The sequence below is a fragment of the Sinohyriopsis cumingii genome, chromosome 11, assembly GCF_028554795.1.
Source record: "Sinohyriopsis cumingii isolate HCF-2022 chromosome 11, ASM2855479v2, whole genome shotgun sequence".
Classification (NCBI taxonomy): domain Eukaryota; kingdom Metazoa; phylum Mollusca; class Bivalvia; order Unionida; family Unionidae; genus Sinohyriopsis; species Sinohyriopsis cumingii.
This window is the reverse complement of record NC_142971.1, coordinates 1725773-1741845: the sequence shown is the minus strand read 5'-3', so window position 1 is coordinate 1741845 and position 16073 is coordinate 1725773. Positions and strand designations below refer to the sequence as shown.

General features: G+C 36.1%; 1 pseudogene across 1 annotated transcript; it reads right to left on the bottom strand.

Moving 5' to 3' along the window:
- Positions 1–560: 560 nt before the first annotated feature.
- Positions 561–5456, bottom strand: LOC149787512 (uncharacterized; annotated as a pseudogene). Its single transcript, XR_016424362.1, has 4 exons — positions 5369–5456; positions 2216–2273; positions 1243–1771; positions 561–1186 (listed from the first exon to the last, which is right to left on the bottom strand). The product of XR_016424362.1 is annotated as an uncharacterized LOC149787512 (transcript).
- Positions 5457–16073: the final 10617 nt, after the last annotated feature.

The following is a 16073-nucleotide window of genomic DNA, read 5'->3' as shown; positions in this document are numbered from 1 at the left end:
TTATTTGATGAAATTAAGGATGATGCTACAAGTCAGACAGATCGTTATGGTGCTACAAGTGGAAAGGGACATCCAAGACACTTGCGTCTGATAGATGAATTCTTTCTTGTCTTGATGCGATGGAGACTAGGCTTGTTGCCGGAAGATTTAGCATATCGATTTAATATTGGAATGACGACATGTGGAATGATTTTTAATAAATGGATTGATTATTTGTATATACAGTTAAATATTCTAATCCAATGGCCTTCAAGACAATCTGTTAATGAACATATGCCACATTGTTTCAAGGAAAAACATCCTAATTGTAGGTTTAACAAATTTACAGCCACACTTTGCAAAGCAAATTAGTATTATAATAATTTTAGATGAATCACAGCAATGTGTTATGACCATATGCATGACATTTCTTTCAAACTTTTTGTGGCAATAAGTTTGACTTTTAAAAACACCTGCCTGCATAACAACACATATTTAAAACTCATTTAGTAAACATGTTAACTGCAATTTTAATAAAGAAAACATTAAACTCTTCAGTCCATATTATTGTGTAACCTTTTATTCCAATCTCATTGAGTCGATAAATTACTTGAAATGTCACCGTATGTCATTAATTTGACAATCACTTTATGTCTCTTTCTCGTCATCACTGACCGACTGGTAGAGAGGAACACTTCCAAGCACACGTTTTGTGTACATTTCAGAAATAATTCCTCTCAAGTAGAAAGAATTTTGTTTTTCTACCGTAATATTCCATAATTCTAAATTGAAATGAATACGTTGAATGGATGGTGGTTGCTTCAAAGTCCAAACCACAAAATCACACCAGTTCTTGCCCGTAATAGCTATTTGTCCTTGCACTTGAAAATAATATGCATGCTTCCTTTTTAAGATTGTGCTGCCATGGAGGTCTAATGTGCAAAAGAAATCTGAATCTTGAGCACATTCACTTGGAGATTTAAATTTCCATCTGTCGGATGCTGGACACTTTATTTCCAGTAACTTGAGGAACCTTGACAACAAGGATCATGAACAACTCCATCTGAACTTGCACCCAAATGAGGAAAAAGTCTGATAACATAAAGCCCACATGGTGTCACATGAAGATCTGGATGAGATTGTGCCATGATATTTTTGTATGTTCTCTGTGCTACAGGTTCATGATCCCATTTGACATACTTTTTATGAAATGATGACTAGGCCATGATAACATTAACTAAATTATCTGGTTTAGTAGTTTACGCATTAACACTTGGCCAAACTGTGAACTTGTATTTCTCCTTTTGTGGCATTCCATCCACCTATTGTTAGTATGCTGACCTCTCGTTCCAAGTTCTTTTTTGACACATTGTTCTTTAGAATAGGATATGTTTCTGAAGTGATTATGGAAATTAATTCTGGCGCTTTCAGAATATAAATCTGTTTTTTCAGAAAACATGAAGTCAGTGCTGTCATTGAGAGCTGGTATGCTATCTTCTTCATCCTTGATCTTCTCAAAATTGGTTAACCATCCAGTCTTGGACTTTAGCTTTAAAGGCTTTTGTCTAAACCTTTCAACATTAACAATTGGTTTAAATGATGGCTCCTCAATATTATATAGTGAGCGGCGAAAGGAAATATCCTTTGATTTCTTAGGACTAAGACGTCGTATCCTGGGATTATTCCATTTTGATTTGGCAGAAGTCGAACATTAGTTCCATCTTTGTTCTTTTCGGATATATCCACCAGTGCATATAACGTTGAACCGATATGATTGCAGGGTTCACCTAGACTGCACAAAACAAAGTCAAGAAAAAGAACTGGTGTACAAGGTCCCTCACTGTTACAGATGTATAATTAAATATATATTGTAATAAGTGATTAAATTTAACTAGGGTTAGGATAGGGTGGGAGTATGTTGTAAATGTATAGCCATATATTTTTCCTATTATTCAAATTTATTTTTTTAAGTATAATTAATGAAGTATAATACACATTTTTGAAATTTTTTAAACAATATATTTGGGTATTTTTAAAACCTGGAACATGGATATTAAAATAACTCAACCAAAAAGTAAAGGATATGCAGATTTATATATTAAGCCAATTTGAGAAGATAGGAAAATTTATGTACTTTTTTCTGTAACAAAAACATTTGTGTGGCATCCGGGCTTGACATTAACTGTTAAAAAAAACAAGTATCACAAGGCAAAATATATTAAAATGAAATATTTACCCAGCTGTACAATTGCAATCTGCTGAATTCACATTTCCAGTGACTTTGGACAGATTGACTCATACAGTATAATCCTTCTCATCACCGTTTGGTAGTGACAGTATCACTTGACACCTCACTGTGAACATTCCTCCCTTCCGAAGCATTGTTAAATTCAACATTGTGGACGTGCCGTTCTTGAAAAAAAAACTTCACTCTTCAGCTGTCACTTTGCCTTCATGGTCAAAACTAAATAAATGTAAACGTCAATGTAAAATTAGGAATGTTACACAGATCTTTTGTCCAATTACACTGGTCAACAGTGAAATCATTACTGACTTGAAAAGGCCCTAATCTGTAGTATTTTGGTGTGCCGAACACGAATATAACCGTGAAAAATTTGTATTGGCTCTCGTTTTGAAGATATTCATATACCTCATTTTCTATGTTTCACTGTGTAAATTTCTCCAGTAGGACTGCAGCAACATCCGGAATAATGATGTAACATTGCATAATACCATCATGCTCACATCATCCACAGTTGATTGCATCATTTTCTGATGCAATGCAATACTAATGCCATGCGGCTGCTGAAGTAAGTTGACGTCAGCAGTGTACTATACATGTGTAGGCCTATTATACTAATGCCAGGCGGCTGCTGAAGCTGACGTAAGCAGTGTACTATATAAAGCCCAATCAGATAGGTTCAGCATTTAAAATAGTTTAGACGTTGTGCGAGACAGTTCAAGCTACTGTTACATAAAACTTATTATTTTATCCATTTACGTACAATAAAGAACAGTAATGCCTCGAAAGTGTGTTAATACCGCGGACAATTTTTGCTATATTTGTGGGGAAGTGACATTTGCCAACCAGAAGAAAAGTATCAATTCTCAAGTGAAGAAGGCATATCATCTTTACTTCGGATGCAAGGTTGGTGACCAAGACAAGCCTTGGGCTCCGCATATATGCTGTGCTACATGTACAACACAGCTTTCACAGTGGTTGAATTGCAAAAGGTCATCAATGCCGTTTGCAGTCCCAATGGTGTGGAGAGAGCCAAGCAACCACCTAAATGACTGTTACTTCTGCTTGGTTCCTCCTCTTTCCGGCGGAATAACGAAGCGAAAGAAGTCGAGAATAGTCTACCCAAACATTCCGTCTGCATTGAGACCAGTTCCACATGGTGAGGGACTTCCTATTCCAGAACCTCCAGCAGAATATTCTCTTGATTCATCTGACGAAGACAAAGGTGAGTCGACCTGTTCTTCTCCTGGTCCATCAGCATGCAGTGATCCAGATTTTCACTGTGGTGCATCATCAACCCCACACAGAATAACACAGGAAGAACTAAATGACCTGATTCGTGATTTGGACTTATCAAAGAACAAGGCAGAATTGCTAGGATCAAGACTCCAACAATGGAATCTTCTAGAAGAAGATGTCACAATTACTGCATATCGAAAGCGCCACCAGCAATTGGAGCCTTTCTTCAGAAAGGAAAGTAATCTGATATTCTGTTCCGATATTGAGGGCCTCATGAATGCTTTAAAAATCACTCATGACCCACAAGAATGGAGACTATTTGTGGACTCTTCGAAACTGAGTCTCAAGGCTGTGCTTTTGCACAATGGAAACATTCTTCCATCTATTCCAGTAGCGTATGCTGTCCACATGAAAGAGACATACGATAACTTAAGGCAGCTACTGAATTCCATTGAGTATAACAAGTACAGCTGGCACCTCTGTGGTGATTTGAAGGTAGTTGCCCTTTTAATGGGACTGCAGCAAGGATATACAAAATACATGTGTTTCTTATGCGAGTGGGATAGCCGAGCAAGGGAAATGCACTACATGAGGAAGGAATGGACTCACAGGCAGAATGTAGCCATTGGAGAGAAGAATATCCAACACCCAGCTCTGGTTGAGGCTCAGAAAATCTTGCTACCACCCCTTCACATCAAACTAGGTTTGATGAAGAACTTCGTGAAAGCCATTGACCGGACTTTGCCAGCATTCCGATACCTGCATGAAAAATTCCCTCGACTCAGCGAAGCAAAGATTAAAGAGGGAGTTTTTGTGGGTCCTCAGATTCGAGAGCTTTTCAAAGATGACCGGTTCAACAACTTGCTGGAAGGTGACGCGAAACAAGCATGGAATGCTTTTCGCCTAGTTTCTACAAACTTCCTCGGAAATGTTAGGGCAGAAAACTATAAGGAACTAGTAGAAGACATGTTGATGAAGTATAAGAAACTTGGCTGCAATATGTCTCTAAAGATTCACTTCCTTCATTCCCATTTGGATTTCTTTCCTAGCAACTGTGGTATTGTTAGTGATGAACACGGCGAACGTTTTCATCAAGATATCGCAACAATAGAACAAAGATACCAGGGAAAATAGTCCACTACAATGCTGGCTGACTACTGCTGGACACTCCTCAGAGATGCTCCCGAACAGCTGTACAAGAGACAGGCGAAGAAATCTAAGATGTAGTCAATGACTTGATTTTTTATAGGTAGGCTATTACAGTTGACCTTTTACTATTGGAATGCATTTCGTTATGTAAACATTAATTTCTTGCAGATTACAAAAAAACTAGAGCCAATTTTGCAATTTGACTGTCATATTCGTGTTCAGCACATAAAAATTGATAAGAATTGACTAATTTTATTTCAGTAACATGACTTTTGTAAAAATTTGTTGTCCAGTGTTATTCAATGCCGAGGGCGATGGCATTTTGTCGCCAAGAGGAGTGACCAGTTTCTCAGTTGTTCTTGAAATGTGTCCCTGCTGGTCGTTAACGAAACACAATTTACATCTTTATGCCCAATGATTTAATCCCCTTCGCTCGCGTGACTAATTCTTCTTTTCTCCCAACAACATTTTGCCCATGCTGTCTCAGGTAAGATTTAAGTTCAGGGATTTTACACCTTTTCAAAGTGTCATCGTTGAAATAGCTCTTTGTAGCGAGTAATCAAGATCGATAAACATAGCCCCCGGAAGCTGATTAAGTGATCACAGCGCCCACTATCTAAGGGCAGTAAGTAACTTACTGAAAAGGCCTATAGGTGTTTGTATGATAGATTTATGTAGATTAATCTATGTTTGTGGGATAGATTTATGTCTCTATCCATGTCTCTATGTTTATGTCTTATTGTATTTGTCCCTGCCTACAGCAGCGCGTATTCAGGTCAGCCACTTGCAACACTGTTCCTAACTGCTCCGACCGACTTAAGTCAGCTATTTGCAACATTGTTGCCATTGTTTCCCAAGTGCCCTGTACCGTGACGTCACCCATGTTAAATTCATATTTCCACTCTACAGTCCCACCAATGTTAAAATCATCATTGTCCCGATAGTTCGAACACCCATTTTAACATTATGTCCCCATAGTCCCGATTTCGTCCGCCACTACTACTCTTCCTCTAGTTTGTTTGACTGCTTTAATTATGATAAATAAGATTGAGTATCAATATGAATGTTTTTATCCTCTTCTTCTACTCATAATCAGGAGAAACCACGATCGAAAATACTATACACACACAGATAGATACATAGATAAATAACTATATATATATATATATATATATATATATATATATATATATATATATATATATATATATATATATATATATATATATATATATCTGTATATATATATATATATATATATATATATATATATATATATATATATATATATATATATATATATATATATATATATATATAGTTATTTATCTATCTCTGTGTGTATTAGTTTCAAAGGAGACTATTATGCACTTCAACGCTATTTGCATAGCAATTTAATTCTTTCAAACATAGTCTTACTTTGGTACATGATTTTGTCAAACTATGTTCGAATAAATGAAGAAAAAATCTTTCCTCGGATTTGTTCAATTATCTATATGATGGAGGAGAAATCGCATGAATTAGCAGGGAGAATAATACCAATAATTTTCTTTCTTTTTTTTTTTTTTTTGGCTAAACGATCACTTTTCCTTTATTTTTATGGGAGGTCCGAACACATTAGCCTTTTTGATCTGCCATATCATCAACACGATAAATAACGAATATGTTAACGCTATGGTTACACTTGTATTCTCCATCGTTTCCAGAGAATTATAATGAGCATCATATTTATAATTTGCTTCTCTGTGATGTATAATGCCAAGTCCTCCTAATCCTCCAGTCTCTGTGATGTATAATGCCAATTCTTCCTAATCATCCAGTTTCTGTGATGTATAATGCCAAATCCTTCTAATTTTCCAGTCTCTGTGATGCATCATTCCAAATCATCCCAATCTTCCAGTTTATGTGATGAATAATGCCAAATCCTTCTAATCCTCCAGTCTCTGTGGTGTATAATGCCAAATCCTCCTAATCTTACAGTCTCTTTGATATAGTATGTTAAATCCAAGTAATATTTCAGTCTATGTGATGCATAATGCCAAATCATCCTAATCTTCCAGTCTCTGTAATGCATTATGCCAAATCATCCCAATATTCCAGTTTATGTGATATATAATGCCAAATCCTGCTAATCTTCCCGTCGCTGTGATGTATAATGCCAATTCATCCTAATCCTCCAGTCTATGTGGTGTATCATGCCAAATCCTCCTAATCTTACCGTCTCTTTGATATAGCATGTCAAATCCAACTAATATTTCAGTCTATGTGATGTGTCATGCCAAATCCTCCTAATATTCCAGTCTCTGCGATATGTCATGCCAAATCCTTCTAATCTTCCAGACTCTGTGATGTATAATGCCAAATTCTTCTAATCTTACAGTCAATGTAATGTATTATTCCAAATGTTACTAATCTTAAAGTCTCTTTTGATGTATCATGATATATCCTCCTAATCGTCAAGTCTCTGTGATGTATAATGCCAAATCATTCTAATCCTACAGTCTCTGAGATGTATAATGCCTAATCCTTCTAATCGTAGAGACTATGTGGTGTATCATGTCAAATGCTTCTAATCTTAAAGTCTCTGTGATGTATCATGACATTGTGGTTTAAAAATTGTGATATTGTAACGTTTTACAAAGCACGAGTTAAAATGTATCGTTGTTTGGTATCACAAGATGAAATATATCCGGTATTAACGTTGGAAAATAATTATTTTTATTATATACCAAACTTGCTCCAGATTCAAAGTTTATAAGCTCACTCTACAGTACAAAACGTTCACCCCAACCCCGTTTCGTAAATTCACCGTACTTTGAAAGTCTGATTATATAAATATACGTAACCTACGAAAGAGGTATGATTGGGTCGACTTAATCAGTCACAGTAAGTTAAAAGTTTGTCATTTTGTAAACTATTTAATCATAGTTGAAAACAACGCGAATCCGATTCAGCCATGCATCGCAGCGGGTTTATCCTTGTTATCAAGGAAATAAGGGAAATAACTTCAGAGTGATACGCACGTCTTCCATCCAAATTTCTTCATCAAAGATTGATTTCCATATCTGTAATATGAAACAATTTCTTTTTATTTGTTCTAGCTAACAAAGTGCTCGTTTTTGCTTCTACAGGTACAACATTTGTGGGCAAACACACTCAAGCGTCACATAGCATAAAGGGATATTTTATAAAAACATATACGGATATAAATTTCACATGTGAAAAAATATGAATGAAAAAATATCAAAATTATTTTGCCAGTAAGTCTCTATATTTCGCACTTAAATATATAATAAATCACACAACATTAAAGTAACTTTTCAAATGTAAAAGTCCTGCAGATCACCTAGTGTGCTTAGTTTAAATTGTTCCATGACATGTTTTTATAATCGTTTTTGACACGATTAAATTGTTAAACAATGTGTATATCTTTTCCACTGGTGGTACAGCTGTTTCATTAAACCTTTCAAAGCTATCCATATATTCGCATAATGTTGCGATCCTATGGTCTTAGACTACGTAACAAGGAAGAGCTATAACCAACAAGTTTTGTACAATTTGAAATAATTTATTTTCCTGAAAATACAAAGTGAAAGAATTAAAATGACTTACAGTATGTGGAAAGAATACCCTAAAGTTCTATCAATTCCAATAGCTTCAAGTCATCGGAACACGTCCCAAAGCCTTTCGATGGATGATTTTGTTTTGGTTCTGATGTACCAATAATACAGAAGGAAAACACAGATGTACATAACAAGAGATAATGCCTTTCCTCAAATATTCAGACTGCATAATTCACAAATGTTTTTGTGAACTCTCCGTGACCTAACTTGAACGCAAATTGTGAACGATTGTCTCATAAATCGGAATATTTCTGCTAATTCAATCATTCATATATTAGAAAACATTTTCCATTAATTTTCATATATGTCGACTATAATGTAATTGCTACGCAACAGGTATTTTCTTCGATTTAGGTATGATCATTATCTCCTGATTAAGACTGAATCGAACTAACTCCTTGATAAAGTAGAGACCGGTATAACCGAACAAGTTGCAAATAAATAGTGAAACATGACCTCTGTAGTTAACGGTTAAATGATCATGACCACTAACATTAATACTCATTATCATAGATACATTTTTTGGTTCAGTTTCACTATTTCTCATTTTCATCTGTAAATGTTATGCATGTATAACTGAACATTTTCAAAAAACGTTGTACAGTATCTATGCATTCTCTTATATGCAAACTAAATGTGTCGTGTGTTTATCAAGAGCTTATTTAAGTTGCACGCAGGGGAACGTGTTTCCTATTTTTGTGTCCAATATGTTGTCTGGTCCATTATAGTGATTTTATTATCTGTACATTATCGCTTCCTAAGATTGTCATTGTGTTTAACAGTGTCTGAACTCACTTGTCATTGGATATATGGAATCTTTCGTAACACGTTTAAAGCAAACCTTAATGAAAAAAAGACACTTAACTCACTAAAAGCTTTCAAGGTCATGACTGCAATTGCAAAAGCATAGGAAAAAAGTAGGGCAAATAGAGACCACACATGTTACTGAGGAAGTTCTTGCTAAAGGATATACAGATTGAAATAGCTAAAGCGCACACTCGACTGTCAAAAGATTTAGTACTGCAAAAATAAATAGTTTCTTTCATAAGTCACACTAGATTGAAGAAACATTAAATAAAATAATTAAAGGGCAGGAAGTAAAGCAAGAGAAATTGGACACAAATAAATATACAAGGACGTAAAACGTGGAAATGGAGACGGGAAATAAAGGGAAAAGAGGAATTGCCGTCTATACTTGCTTATAAGTAGAATCAGACGGCACATATCAAGATCTGGTCTGTGCAGTTTGCTAGCAGTGACCAGTAGAATACACAAAATAGAGCCCAATGAGACGGGACATTATCCGACAGCAGATTAGGGTCTATGTTGTTTGCATTTGGACATGCGATAAAAAGCTAAGTTATTAACTGGATCATCGTTGATTTTAAATGTTGTGCAGATTCTTTGATGTTACTTTTTAATTATTTATTTGAATGCATTTGTTTAAAATCCATACATCAAATTTCCTTTGATATGAGTTCGGATGATAATCATTTGCATTTATTTGTCTTGAATTTTATATGACTCATTCATTATAAGGATTTCACACATTACGTTTATTTGATACGAGTTTGAGAGAACTGAGTGAACTTATTTGTCTTAATTGATATGTATCGTGTGTGCTAAGACTGGGATTGTCCTATGATAAATGTCACGCAATGGACTGATAGCTAGAAAATAATGTAGTTAAGACAGGAAGTGAATTTCATTGACTCGTTTGTATAATTAAAAGATGTGAATTCCTTTGACTGAGAGATCATTTAGTCCAGATAGTGATTTATTTTCTACAGCAGGTTCATCAAGAGGTCTGGATTATTTTATAGTTCAGTTTATGTATATTAAATAACCCATTAGTGAGAGACATTAATCATCCTGTACTATGCCTGTGTATCGGCTGTGAGGCTGAGAACTGACAAATATTAGCATTAGTTTCCGTGGAATTACGATATCCGATGTAACGAGAGACGGGATAACGTTCGATCCCAGAAGTATAAACTTGACAAAATATCTTGTGTTGCATATTTACTTATTTCAAAAGGAACTAGTTCGATATATGCACTATACAGAAAGGGCACAGGTCAGACGCAAATTACGGTTGATGACCTGAAAGAGACAGGAGAGAGGCAAGAGGAAAAGGAATACGTCGACTCTAACCTGTTAGCAGTGTTGAATTTGGAGGGACCAGCAAGCATTCTTGACAGCTGAGTTCGTTCGCTCACTCGATGAAATAAAGAAAGGTGTCATATTGGTATAAACCGAACAGCTAATTGCATTTTGTAATAGCATTTTGTGAATCATTTGCTAATAGACGTATATCCTTCAAGTGTCTTGTACAATTTATCTTTGCGTAATTGATTAATTTGTTATGATTCACATACGGGGCCTCGTGTGATTCGATTCTGTATATCTGCTCAGATCTCTGTTTATTCGACACATTAATTTCCAATTTTTTTGCCCACTCGACCAGGGCAATAACACCGTTGTCAACAATTCCTTAGATAACGTTAACCAAACGAAGAACCGCGATACACATAACTTATAAATACTGAAGTGTTTATAGCTTTATTAAGTATAAACTACATAGCATAAACTAAGTACAATCGTTAGAAGAAGCCTTGATATTTTCATACAGCATGCTGTTAAATTTACTATTAGGCTACAAGATAGGTTTGATGGCTAAACTATCTATGAAGGAAATGCATTAGCTGCTTGTGTCAATCGCTGTTTCATACATCGTGCTAAGTTATTTATTGTATACGATTTATTTTACCTGATGCATTTGTTTCCTGTAGATATAATCTCATGCTTTTTCATTTATTGTTTCAATTTCCTTTTCCACAGTAATCGAAGTTTTGACTGTGTAGGTAGCTGCTGTTAGCCGTGACCATGGGAATTGTATATATGTATGTGTAAACTACCCTCTTTCGATAGGTCCACATCTGATCATTGCAGTTTGACAATAGTCAGAATGCACACTACCCTTTTTAAGGGTCTCCTCTCTGATTATAGCAGTTTGACAATAGTCAGAATACACACTACCCCTTTTAAGGAGCTCCCCTCTGATTATAGCAGTTTGACAATAGTCAGAATACACTCTTCCCCTTTTAAGGAGCTCCCCTCTGATTAAAACAGTGTGAGAATAGTCAGAATACACACTACCCCTTTTAAGGAGCTCCCCTCTGATTATTGCAGTTTGACAATAATCAGAATACACACTACCCCTTTTAAGGAGCTCCCCTCTGATTATAGCAGTTTGACAATAATCAGAATACACACTACCCTTTTTAAGGAGCTCCCCTCTGATCAAAACAGCTTGGTAATAATCAGAATACACACTCCCCCTTTTTATGGGGCTCACCTCTGATCATAGCAGTTTGATAATAATCAGAATACACACTACCCTTTTTAAGGGGCTCCCCTCTGATCATATCAGTTTGACAATAATCAGAATACACACTACCCTATTTAAGGGGCCCCCCTCTGATCATAGCAGTTTGACAATAATCAGAATACACACTATCCTATTTAAGGGGCTCTCCTCTGAGCACAGCAGTTTGACAATAATCAGAATACACACTACCCTTCTTAAGAGGCTCCCCTCTGATCATATCAGTTTGACAATAATCAGAATACACACTACCCTATTTAAGGGGCTCCCCTCTGATCATTACAGTTTGACAATTATCAGAAAACACACTACCCTTTTAAGGAGCTCCCCTCTGATCATAGCAGCTTGGTAATAATCAGAAAACACACTACCCTTTTTATGGGGCTCCCCTCTGATCATAGCAGTTTGACAATAATCAGAAAACACACTACCCTTTTTATGGGGCCCCCCTCTGATCATAGCAGTTTGACAATAGTCAGAATACACACTACCCTTTTTATGGGGCTCCCCTCTGATCATTGCAGTTTGACAATAGTCAGAATACACACTACCCTTTTTATGGGGCTCCCCTCTGATCATTGCAGTCTGACAATAGTCAGAATAAACACTACCCCTTTTAAGGAGCTCCCCTCTGATTATAGCAGTTTGACAATAATCAGAAAACACACTACCGTTTTTATGGGGCTCCCCTCTGATCATTACAGTTTGACAATTATCAGAATACACACTACCCTTTTTAAGGAGCTCCCCTCTGATCATAGCAGCTTGGTAATAATCAGAAAACACACTACCCTTTTTATGGGGCTCCCCTCTGATCATATCAGTTTGACAATAATCAGAAAACACACTACCCTTTTTATGGGGCTCCCCTCTGATCATATCAGTTTGACAATAATCAGAAAACACACTACCGTTTTTATGGGGCTCTCCTCTGATCATAGCAGTTTGACAATAATCAGAATACACACTACCCTATTTAAGGGGCTCCCCTCTGATCATTACAGTTTGACAATTATCAGAAAACACACTACCCTTTTTAAGGAGCTCCACTCTGATCATAGCAGCTTGGTAATAATCAGAAAACACACTACCCTTTTTATGGGGCTCCCCTCTGATCATAGCAGTTTGACAATAATCAGAATACACACTACCCTTTTTATGGGGCTCCCCTCTGATCATTACAGTTTGACAATTATCAGAATACACACTACCCTTTTTAAGGAGCTCCCCTCTGATCATAGCAGCTTGGTAATAATCAGAATACACACGACCCTTCTTAAGAGGCTCCTCTCTGATCATTGCAGTTTGACAATAATTAGAATACACCCAACCCTTTTTAAGGGGTTCCCCTATGATTTTTGCAGTTTGATAATTCTTAGAATACACAGTACCCTTTTTAAGGGGCTCCCCTATGATTTTTGCAGTTTGATAATACTTAGAATACACACTACCTGCTTAGAGAGTTTCACCTCATACCATAGCATGATCCAACTGTAAATCTTTTTTGGATGGCCACTGCTTTGAACTTTCTGCTAATGCGTCATAGTATTCTCACATGCTTTTGTTTGTTTGAAATCCATCTCCCCGCCATTTTAAAAAAAAAAAGCATCAGTGATATGAAAACAATAAAATTTAGTCATTTCATTCATTGATTTTTAATTTCTAATCTGACTGTCGCCATATAGTCCCTAACACTGTCGACTTGTTGACAGAACACTAAGTATGAATAAATCAAGAGAGTATCAATTAAGTTGGGGACTTTGATGATAGCGTGAGCGTTATTATCAATACTTATCCGCATGTAACCTATTTATAACTCATTATATATTCCATATATTGCTCTAGAACAAAACGACATGGGATTCAGACATCTGCTTCAGCAGTTTATCATTTCTTTGGAATGCACTAACGTCTGACGGTGCTGATAGTTTTTAAAGCAGGAAGAATTTAATAGTTGATAACATCGTCAGAAAGATCTTCAAATTCTAAATCTTCTACACTCACTAGAGCTGTCCATGAAACATTGATACTTGTTTTTTCTTGACACAATAAGAATGGAGAGATGAATAAATAATAAACGCCATTTTGAGATCAACGAGAACGCATGAATCCATATATTGGTTAACATATGAGTCCCAATCGTCCCAATGATCCTTTAGTTCGACGGAAACGGTAGACGAAAGAAAGTCATGTGCTTACATGAGCTTATCCATTTCCCGCTATTATTCGTTCATATGTGCTTGTCATTTTCTGAAATACAACGAAAGTTTTCTTTTTAAATTATACGTCCATTAAATACACAATGACAAATGAGGTTTTTGAAAGTCTGATGTACTAATCATATCGACTTAGGTGTTGCAGCTTTGTTTAAGAACGATTTTGCAATCTGTACTAGCATCAAACATAAAAGACTTCTACTGATTGTCACTTTACAATTGTTTTACGTCGATGTATAAGTGGCTTTATTTTGTAATTAACCGCTTCCTGTCGCCTTTTGAAATATAAAAGGTCTAGTTTTATTCAGTTACCGGAAGCGCTTCCTTGAAGTCTTAATAGTTCTTTTTCATCCATAACACAGTCGTTAAACATAATACAACCATCGGGATGATTTTAGTACGTTTCCAAAATTGACCTGTTTGAAGACATATATTTAAACTGTGATACCGGGCATTGTAATGACAAAATAAATGTAAATTAATATATCCAAGAGGCATTTACAAACTTCCGAATATTAGTGCGATGTACAACAAACCTCCGTATTATAGAACAGTACATCAATGCGTCCTCTCAAGGTACTCTCCTTGAATGTTTACACACCTTCTCGGCCTGATTATTTAATGCAGTTGGTATTTACTCTTTGGTATATTAACAATTAACTTTATTTAATGAGGATAACTCATTTGGTTATGAAATATCCATCTGCAAGGTGGTCATCTTGTTTTATAACAGGTTATGTAATAAACGTTGTAAAGAGTTCCTAAGGCACACTCAAGTTTGCTTGCACGGGCACTCACACACACTCAAGTTTGCTTGCACGGGCACTCACACACACTCAAGTTTGCTTGTACGGGCACTCACACATATCTAATAGGAATTAATATGTGTAACTTTAGTGGTCATCATGTACATATGTCAACAATATACTATACACATATATACACCATTCAGGAATGTCAGACGTCGTATATACATATATAGAATAAAACATGCACTTATTAATTTTAGATACAATGATACAATTTTATATCGGGGGGCTTTAACATATCATTGCAGCTGGTCAAGAAAGTACTTCGTAAATAAGGTTTTGAGCGAAACAAGGGAATTTGGTTTATAAGTCTTGATTCCTTTAAAATATATAACACTTCTTTGTATAAGCTACCTATAAGTGAAAACAGAACATTCGAGGGAGTCGTAGTAGGAAGTTTCAGAATTATTTGGGTGACCCATTTTCTCCTGTTAGTCAGTTCTGGATAGATTATTATTGAATGTGTTCCTCATAGACGTAGTCTGATAGTGGTAGCATATATCTAGAAATATAAAGTTCAAGTGCTTATTATATGATATTATTATTCCAATGGAAGACAGCTGTTTCAACTCCTTGACGGCTTTCATATCATATGCCGTTTACGGAATCTTTGATAATGGGATTAAACCCTAATACGAGCTGGAGCTAAATCAGCAAGGCGCATGGAGGATCTGTTTGGTTGCTGTCAGGACTGCGGATTTTCGCATTTGCACGTTGTCATGGAGTAGATAGATGCCGCGGGCATCGGTGGCCGGACGGATTTGTTTGGCAGTGTTCCACAACTTTTGGCAACGATTTGGGGGCATGAAAAGGTCCATTGCTACTAAGAGAGTCAGGTGCAGGTACGGAACGGTCTTTTTGATAGAAAAAGAATGCATCTTGACAGTCCGATTTCGTCAAGCTATTTGTGGTCTATGCTGATTTTATCCTATACAGACTTTAATATTGTCTCCTGAGTCGTGTTAACAAAAATAAAAAAATATTTAATCACTTGTGACGAACTAATTCAAACATCTATGGTCAGTCTTTTCATATTTTATGAGTAGCCGGATGGTGATTTCAACCAGAATACGGTTTTGATCAGCAGATGTGGGACACGTCCTGCGTAAACCCATCTGAGCTTCAAATGATTCTTCATTATATTAAAAACAACTGATGAAATATTGCTTATGATAACATAAATATCTTCCATTGTGTATAAAATCATCTTTCTTATCAGCTCCCTTCACAGCAGCCACTTTGCGCTCGTCAGTCAATCAGAACGCGAATCTTGTTTAAATTTGTGGCCATCTTTGGAAAGTAACACCACCTCAGAATTGTAGGATGGAACAGAACTGCATTCACAAACTTCATCTAAGATGGCCTTTATATTAGTCACCCTAACAGCACCCGGATTTTACAGTATATTCTGTACACAGTAGCTTAATT